This window comes from Cynoglossus semilaevis, chromosome 11 (assembly GCF_000523025.1).
Source record: "Cynoglossus semilaevis isolate Cse_v1.0 chromosome 11, Cse_v1.0, whole genome shotgun sequence".
Lineage (NCBI taxonomy): Eukaryota > Metazoa > Chordata > Actinopteri > Pleuronectiformes > Cynoglossidae > Cynoglossus > Cynoglossus semilaevis.
Window position 1 is genome coordinate 17325919 of NC_024317.1, and position 9386 is coordinate 17335304.

General features: G+C 37.1%; 1 long non-coding RNA gene across 1 annotated transcript in view; it reads right to left on the minus strand.

The window, feature by feature from the left end:
- Positions 1-5634: 5634 nt before the first annotated feature.
- The window catches only part of LOC112487787 (uncharacterized), a 38397-nt gene continuing 34645 nt past the window's right edge, over positions 5635-9386 (minus strand). Inside the window, exons 4-5 of the long non-coding RNA XR_003051209.1 lie at positions 8826-9046; positions 5635-6323 (exon numbers count right to left, since the gene is read on the minus strand). This is a non-coding gene — a long non-coding RNA (uncharacterized LOC112487787). The remainder of the gene's footprint in view (positions 6324-8825; positions 9047-9386) is intronic.

Consider the following 9386-nt stretch of genomic DNA (forward strand, 5'->3'; position numbering starts at 1 on the left):
ACACATGTAGGCTGTTATTGGCTCAGTTTACAGTTTTAATCCTTAATTTCCTGAAAGAAACTCCAGAAGGATTAATAAAGTTCTGTCTATCCATCAGTCCAGCAGGTCAGTCCACCGTTGTCTGCCAATCTTTCGCTCTTATAATAGAATAGTACTAATACTAATCAGACAAAGTTCCTGGCTGGAACCAGAAGAGATTTCAATTTCCTTCATAAAAAACACATAGGAAGTACAACAAAATGTACTTTTTAAGAACACATACTTGTTTTGATACTACTTTTTTTCTGACAGTGTGTATAAGATCTTCATACATACTCCATCAGGAGCTGTTGCTCAGTGAAGTATGAAGCGCCACTGTTACCCATCTTCCCCTTGGCGATTCTGTTAGCGGTTCCCAGGTTTATTTTATAGAACACCGTGCACATGCACTTATTTAGAATTTACTTTGACTAAAAATAAAATTAAAACTATAGGCTAGATTGGTAATAAGGCTAATATACAACTTAGACGAAAAACTGAGAAAAAAACATCAACGTTCTCTCTGTGATTTAACACTGGCTGTAAATATAGGCCAAAGACTGACGAGAGGAAGAAAAGAGTTATGCAGATACTAGTAAAAAGAAAAAAAGAAAGCTGACTCCTGATAGGTAGGAGCCAACTGCCATCAAACACATGCATCAATCACACATTGCACATGTGCACTGTGATGAATAGATCACTGACAGAATGTGGCAATGAATATGAACTTGACAAAGAAGTTAAACTACTGTGACGGCTAGAATGAGCAGAGAGAGAATTTTTGAAGAAAGACGTTTCCCTCTCAGCTGCAGCCTGAATGTCCTGCTTCCTCAAAAGAACTTTATATCCGCAGCTTTAGGCTCAATATATTCTGTTTTTAAGCGAAGCGATGGAAGATTATGAACGAGGCAGAGTTACAAGCAAATCACAATTTTCTTCTTTGTCTTTATATTTATCACTATTTGCATAAACTGACTGGAATGGAAGTTTTTTTTTTTTTCTATTCCCACCCAGCCAACCGATTTTCTATGGCTCAGCCTTGTCACTTACTCATGTAGTCATAATGGTCATCCAAGTGTGTAATTGCACATTAAAAAACGGCTAAGAAAGTTAGTTACGAGCAACACTGGAGAGTCCACCAACTCATTAAAGTTAAATGGCATTTGAATAGTGCAGAAATATGGCCGTCACCGCCTGCCACTTAACTCTGTTGTGCATGTGAAATCTCTGAAAGTCAGATTAAGGCGACAAAAACCAAATAATGAACCTCAACTAAACGGATGGATTTGTTGCCAAAGCTCATTCCTGAAGATTTCTGTCCCCCTTTCTTTCATTCCCTGCATCATTTTGTGCTATCTGCCGCAGAGATTAGAGGCTAAGAATCAGTTAGAGTTAACACAAGTGACGAGAGAATGACAGTTCATTCAAATGGCCAAAATTACTGGTGGGATTTGTGCAGGAGAGTGACCAAGCTGTGTAATACCGTGCGTGATGGCAGCTGACAGAACAGCAACCGGGGGAGAGAGTGTTTGGGACTGTGACCCTTCTTTTTGACAGAGGTCAGAGTGGGTGTTTTTGCCTCAACACATGCTGCTCCAGTTTGGTCATTGTCACAGTAGGAATATGAAAAAGAACTATATGAAAAAACACCAAAAGGGAGGAAACAGGAAAGTAAGCTGCAAAATTACATATAACAAGGTTTTCTCTGGCTGTAAATTACACCTGTTACAGTAAGCAACCGCTATTACCCCTGTTGTAAAACCCCACTTACACAGCTGTGAAAAACACAGAAATTACATCCACTCATGATGGTGGATGGTGTCAAGACTATTATGTTGGTAATTTTTTAAAGGTTAAAACATAGTCATATAACAAAATAATCTATTAATGATAGATGTCAAATATGTTAATTACAAAACAACAATAGAACACATGAGGCTTTGATAACTGTTTAAATAAAACAGCAAAAAAAAGATCACCAGTTTGATTGCTAGCAGTGTAGCTGTACTAGTCACATTTCTGTGAGGACTGAGCATGTTCTGTCTTGGATTAACTCAAGTCCATGTAATGAAATATAATGATCTTCTTGTTTCACTTTACCTACAATTTACCTACTCAGTGTGAAACCTGGAGCTGTTTAATTGAACACAACGCTGATGTACTAGCAGAGGTTTTAAGAAAGACAAGATTTTTAAAAGCCCAGTCGCTCTCTGTTTTTCCAGTTTATATGTCTATCTGCTGCCACATAGTGGAAGGGTATTTTATTGTTCTACCTATCACTATTGCAAATACTATGAAAGAAGGATTATTAGCGGTAGATACAATTTTTTTTCAGCCCAATTAAGTTGAATGAGATAGTTTTCTACGGTCCACCTGATGCTCTCTCGTGGCACACAAATGTGCCGCAGTACAGGGTTTGGGTATCAATGGTCAAAATTGTGTTTTACATTAAATCTTTCATTTGTAGGAAGCTACTAATACTATGTGTAATGCATGGTGTTATTAGGCACTCAGTATATGTTAGTATGTGTTTCAAAAAATACACACGCATACTGTAATACATATCAATGTTTTTATATTTTTAATACAGCCAGATTAACAAAAGAATTTAAAATTGCTTTAGCCCAAAATTTCATGAATTTGCAGACCATTTAAGGGTTGCGCCCCACATATTGAAAATATTTTTGAATGGATCCTACATATTGTGAATTGTTGTTAAACTGAAGGTAAAATAAAGAGGAATTTTCCTATCGGTTTAGTAACAGCTGGTATTAGAATTTCACTACCAGTCACCACTGATCATTTCTATTCTAATAATACGTATTATTAATTTATTCCATTATTATTTTTAAGTGGTTGTTATTTAAGTTCCCTGTGGGTTTGCAAATGTTTACAACAAAGCAAAGAAAGAAAAAAAAAAAACAATGACAGAAATGTATCTGATGTAGGTATACCTAAAAGGCAATCTAAATACCTTTTGTATTTGCAGCGCTACTAAAGTGCTTATCGGGAAATTCTATCCTTTCACGAAACGAGTAAAACAAGGGGTTAAGGGTAAGTTAGAGGGGCAAGGGTTGAAATCAGATTGTCTAAATGACTTATAATGGCATTTTCCAAAGATCATATTTTCAGCTCTGGGTCAGACTGGCGGAGTGATAAATAACAGCCTCAAGTACAGACATAACACCATTACTGTAAGTGCATTACAGCACTTCCTGAGCCGGCGTCATATAGCAGGTGCTATATCTTCTGGTTTTTCACTGGTCAGTACTTTTAGCAGCAGAGCTTTTCTGCAGTCGACTATAACAGCCCAAAAGACTCTAAAGTGTGAGGATTTACTGCAAGGGAACCGGATAAACCCGACCAACACCATGTCTGGCTTTACTGAGCCGCAGGATTGACATGAGCACAAAGAATCAAATGCTTGGCTACATTCTTGGACAGGAATATATAATAAACATAATAAACTAATAAACATTTCAGACATCCTAGAATTAGAGTTTTTTTTTTTTTAAAAAAACAGCGTTATAGATGCGTACACCAGTGCGTCCATCCCAGCCACTTCATCTCATGTTCCATTTTTCCTCTTCATCTCTGTCAATCCTCCAACACTTTATACTATCATATTGAGTATTGGGAATTAGAGTGAAAGGAGATAAAAGCCTAATCAGTCATCCATCTTCCCCGCTCGTTCACTGAGCAGGGTACATTATATAAATCATATACTTTTTGAATTATTCCCATTTCACTGGTTCAATATTTAATTTTGCTGCTATATTTGGCTGAAGGTTATCTCATCCCTTGACAGTGTTTTATAGATGACATTCAAATCCTTTGAAACGTGATAATTGGTTCACAGCTCCGGAATGCAACGCTACACTGCAGCACAAAGTTTTTGAAAGACAGAAAAAACAAACAAACAAACATAATAAATAACTCAAAAGAAAATTACATTTTCTTTTGGGCTGTCAAAATTGAAACTTGTTATTTCATGAAATGAATCAGAAATCAAGAACTCTGACCAACTTGAACGTATGGGCAAACTTACAGGCACTGTAATTTCCAACAATAACTAACGTTCATCCACTTTTTTTTGCTTTTTTTACAGATTTGATAGATTGTTATTTACACACACTTACACACACTGTGGGAAATAGTCTGGAATTCACCAAAATACCTCAAGGTTTAAATAACATCTCAACACCCAGCTCATGTTTGCGGGACTTTTGGGTCGTCTCGCATCACGTTTCCCAAGAGTTTATGAATAATGGCTATTGACTTGGGTCGTACAGGTTCATGACTTTTAAAAATATTAAACACTGTATATGTACACACACACACACACACACACATATATATATCATGTTTCTATATTCATATTCAATCATTTAGATCTTTAGTCTTAAATAAAAATCCTATCGATTAATCAGGATTAATTGTTATCAATTATAATCACAATTATCATGATTTGAGATTATGAATCAGGTTAATTAATCATAATTAAAACATACGATCAATTCACAGCTCTATTTAAAATACAATCATTTCCTGCCGGTAGCCAGGATTCTCTCAGGTTTTTCCCTCATTGTATCCCCAAGCATGTCTGTAATTAGACTTTTTCAATAATTCACTTCAGTTTGTCTATTTAAATGTGGTATCAGAGCAGAGCCTGACATAAGCTTTTGTGTGCGCCCTGGCAGAGCAGCTGCTCGTGCAGATATTAGCTCCTTCAGTGTTCTGTCTATTTCAGCCAGCCCGATAATACAGCCCTGAATATTGAATGTGGTCACCAGGGGGACAAGCAGGCAGAGGAAATGCAAAATTTACTCTTTATTTGTATGTGGTTTAATTTTTTCCAGTGGGCTTTAAATGGCCAGCCTTGAAGTCAATAAGAAGATTAAAAGCAAATATGGTTTTGTCAAACCATGGACTCGGGTGAGAGCTATTCATTTTAGTGTCAGCTTTAAGTCAAAGATTTTTTTTTCCAGTCAGGCCTGGTTTCTTACTGTAGCTTACAGGGTGATTAATGTGACTCTCACAGCCCAGGATCTTTTCACCCATCTGGTCTTTGTTATTTCAAGTCAGGGTTCAAGTGGTTTGGAAATTTAGAAAATGTAAAAAAAATGTGAGTGAGTTTTACATTTAAATAATGGAATAAAAATTAAATAAAATAAAATATCTACTCTAATCATTGCTGTAATTCAGCAGAAACAAAGTTTGATCTAACAGGTTCTTTGTCAAATGCTCAGCAGCATACTTTTAAATGTAAGGTTAAGATACTACATTAACCTGATACTAAAACAATAATGACAAAATAATACATCACCACCTGATATTTGTTAAAATCACAAGATTGAACATTGAGAAAACAACTATAGCTTGTCATCTTAACTTTGCACGACATGCCATAAACAGTGACACTATCACTGTTAAGTAGGCAGATAGGTGGCAGTATCGGATGTGAAAAAGCTGTATTGAGCCATCCTAAGTCTCGATGCTACTCCATGTTTACCTGGGTAGAGTTTAGACAACAGCGCTGGTCATTTCCCACAACACACTGTATCCAATTATAGTAATATAATATATAAAATCTTCACTAATATTTAATTTGAAGTTATTACTTCTTTTAAGTGCACACTCGCTTAAAAGTATAAATATGTAATTTAGTTTGAACAGGAAAAGTGCTATATTTGGATATTTTTAAAAATTTAATTTAATTTAAAATACATTTCATAAATGTTATTACCAAAATTAGTACAACAATATTGAAAACAAATTATAAGTGCAAATTAGATGGAAATAACAGACTCCAAGAAAACAAAGCAGAATAAATAGTAAAAGGAAATAAATGTAGATAAAATAAAGTCACATTTAGTGTTTTAACGACTAACAGCTACCGCACGTCTCCCTTCACGCCTGGACAACATGGAAAATATTCTAGGGTCCACCTTTTAACACATCACATGTGAGTTGAACCACACAAATTACCACCTGTAAATTACCACCTGTCGTACTCCATTCCCTGTATTAGTTTACTACAGTAACAAGTTGCAATTGCGAAGGTAGGCAGAGAAGGAGAGTTCTTTCATTATAAAGTTTGCTGTAAATACCACACAGTATGTAGGCAGTCGGCTCAACACGTTAATCCTTAACCTTTCAAAGCACATTTACTCCACCAACATTAAACATAATTACAAACACTTTTTTTAGCACTTGGAATCGAGGAGGAGCCAACGTTTCTGAGCGGATCCCACTGCCAGCAGAATGGTGCAGGCTCCAACAGACCTCCCTGAGGTTAGGTTTCACTGCAGAATAATTGAATAATGAAAACTCAAATCTGATTTTTTTTTTTTTTTTTGTGAAATGAAGAATTGATTTTTTCCCACTGTCTTACAGCATAGAGGGAGCTCTGAACATACATCAAGTCGATTCACTGTCAGACAAAAGTTATTTACAAGGTGCTTTTAACAAACAGGTCAAAGGAGATTTCCTAACAAACAGGTGTAAATGTGTGTGTTGTATGTGCAGTACATGATGCGACATCATTGGGATAATGTTGCTCCTCACAGTACAGATCAAGGTAAAACACTAAGCTGCTTGTTGTTTTGAACTTCAACACAAAGCCGTTAGCCAGCCAACAAAAAAGCAGAACAAAGCTACTCCTGCATAAAACCGGCCTTCGTTCCAGTTTTTCTTTTTTCTTTGAACACATCCGAATGATAAACAGTAATGATCACACTAATGATGGTTGTTCAAGGTCAGTGGGGAGCTACAAAGTGGATAAGGTCTCAGTGCAGAGGAGCACAGGGAGGACACCAGTGCTGTTAATCTGAGGAGCCTGTGCAGAGCGGAGCTCGATAGGAAGGGGTTCAATGGCTGTTCAGGCTGCGATAACGCTCCATCCCTGCCACATGCTCCTACTGTACAACCCCTGCTCTCTCCAAACATGACTGGCCTAGTTGCCCCCTTCCTTGGGCAGGGATTTTGCCAGCATGCGATAAGATGCTCCTGAGCATTGCAAAATAGACCAGGTATTAGCTTTGCTTCATCTTCACAAAGGAATTCCGCGGGATAGAGTTAAAGGATGAATGGGATGAACCCCCGACAAGAGCCAGACCCTATTCTGGGTGAACAGATAAGTGGTGCTCTGACAAGGGCTTCAGAGGAGGGTGAAGGGGGGCTGGTGGCTCCCCTGCTGGGCCAGATGAAGATGTGCTCAGCATGGGTTCTCATCATCAGCAACAACACACTCAGGCCAGAAATGAGCAGATTACAATTATATCTTCATCTGGTGGCTCATGAAAAAATGACACAGGGTTTTATTAATAATGAGGATGAACAGTATTTATCCTCAATTAGGATTCTCTCTTTATGCATGCACTTAGTGGATGCATGAAATGTAATATATTTCTTTGCCACTGCATGTGTTATCTGACGTCACAATATATTCTGCCCTGTATTTTATTTTGGGCTCAATCAGAGTTATTTCTATTGCTATAATTTACAACACAGAGAAAACTTGATGAAAGAAATCCCTAACATTATGGTTTGGACTGTGATAATACATTGGTTACAATTAAACTGTAGTCATTAATCATAGCTCTTCATTAGAAGTTAAAACAAATGAAAAAATAAATAAATAAAATAAGTTTGAAGTTAAGACAAAACTGGCCTTGTTTAGTTGAAAACACTGCTGATGTACTCACAGGAGTTGAAGAGAAACACATGAAGCTCTTCCTCAACAGTTTTCTCTCTTCTAGTTTCCATAACCATCTAGTGGCCTAGACTAAACAAATAAATAATGTGCAGTTCATAAATAAAGATTTTCAGACCAATTATGTGAACTTCAAAGTACCGTAGGACTTGACTATTTACTGATGATATTCACTCATGTCAAAAGTCGGTCCTGAGAGTTCCAACATGCAATCTCTTAGAAATCTTTTAAAGACTTGAAAGTGAGTTGCATTAAAAGCCTGGAAGTATCCTTATCTAGTAGCTACAGCAGCAGAGAGTAAATCTGCAGAAGTGTTTTTTTTTTCTGTAGTACTAACTGTATTAGTACTACAGTACTACAGCTCATGATATCAACAAATAAGACCTGCCAAACAAGACCGCTTGAAGCAAGAGGAGGAAACTCCTCTGTCAAGTTGTTGCAAATGTTCAAATTCATTCACACTGTGCTTCTCAACGGTTCAACCGTCACCTTCCCGCGGTTGGCTACAGCTCCTCTCACCGTTCTGATCTAAAGTTTTAGACAAAAATGATCACTCTATTTGAGCAGATGAGTGAATGTTTACAACAGTCTCCATTTGTCAAGGCCTCACACTTTTAGTTTTCATAGCCATCTGCTGCCACCTAACAGAAGAGTATTTAATTGTTCTGCCTTTTATGCTTTGACTAGCAAGGAAAAATTATATGCAATAAATAATTAATAGTTTTCAGCCCAATTAAGTGAAATCAGATCTTTTTCCACGGCTAACCTAATGATCTCTGACGGCTCACTAGTGTGCCACGGCCCAGTGGTTGGGAATCACTGACATAGAGACAAATAACATTTTACAACCACAGTCCATTTGAAGAGAACAATCCTGGGTCAGATGATGAGGATTGTTCAGAGGTTCAGGGGTTCAGCGACTCCTGTGACCTCTGATATTTCTAGTATCACTGCTCCCAAGGAACACATTTATGGGTTAAATGCAGAGGACAAATTTAAATCCCTGTATGTTTTTGTATATGTTCAGATTGAACCTGGTACTGTTGAACTGTGAAGTAAAACGTTTTGACTTACAGGTGGCTAGCGTTCTTACCTGACATCAAAAAGACCCCTTTTTGGATGCTTCAATTGTTTCACCAGGTCTCCAGTTTCCTCTCCATGCAGCTCTGGTTGAATGTTCGCTCCATATTGGCTGTAAATGCAAATACATGGTTCCTGTCTCTGTGTGTGACCCTCTATGGACTCGGAAAGGTCCAGGGTGTCCCCCCACCCTAGTAGTTGAGAGCTGGGGTTGGCTCAGCACCCCTGATTCACCTGAAGAATTAAGGAATAGAAGATAAAGTTTATTAAATCATGATTTTGTACTGCCTTAATGATCATACACACAATGTAAAAGAGTTTCTTTTCTTTCTTTTTTTAGTGTTTTTATTTACACATTACTGTTAATGAGCAAGTATAAAAAACTGTTGGCTTTCCTTTGACTGGATACCATTTGACATAGATTAATGACAGCATATTCACAAATGCATTATTTTAATATTTCAAGATAAATAGCAAGTCACACTTATTACTCTTGAAAAGATTCACATTAAGAGTTTGATCATTTCATTTGCAACACTAAAGTAATTAACTTCATTGAATATTTACTCTTTCC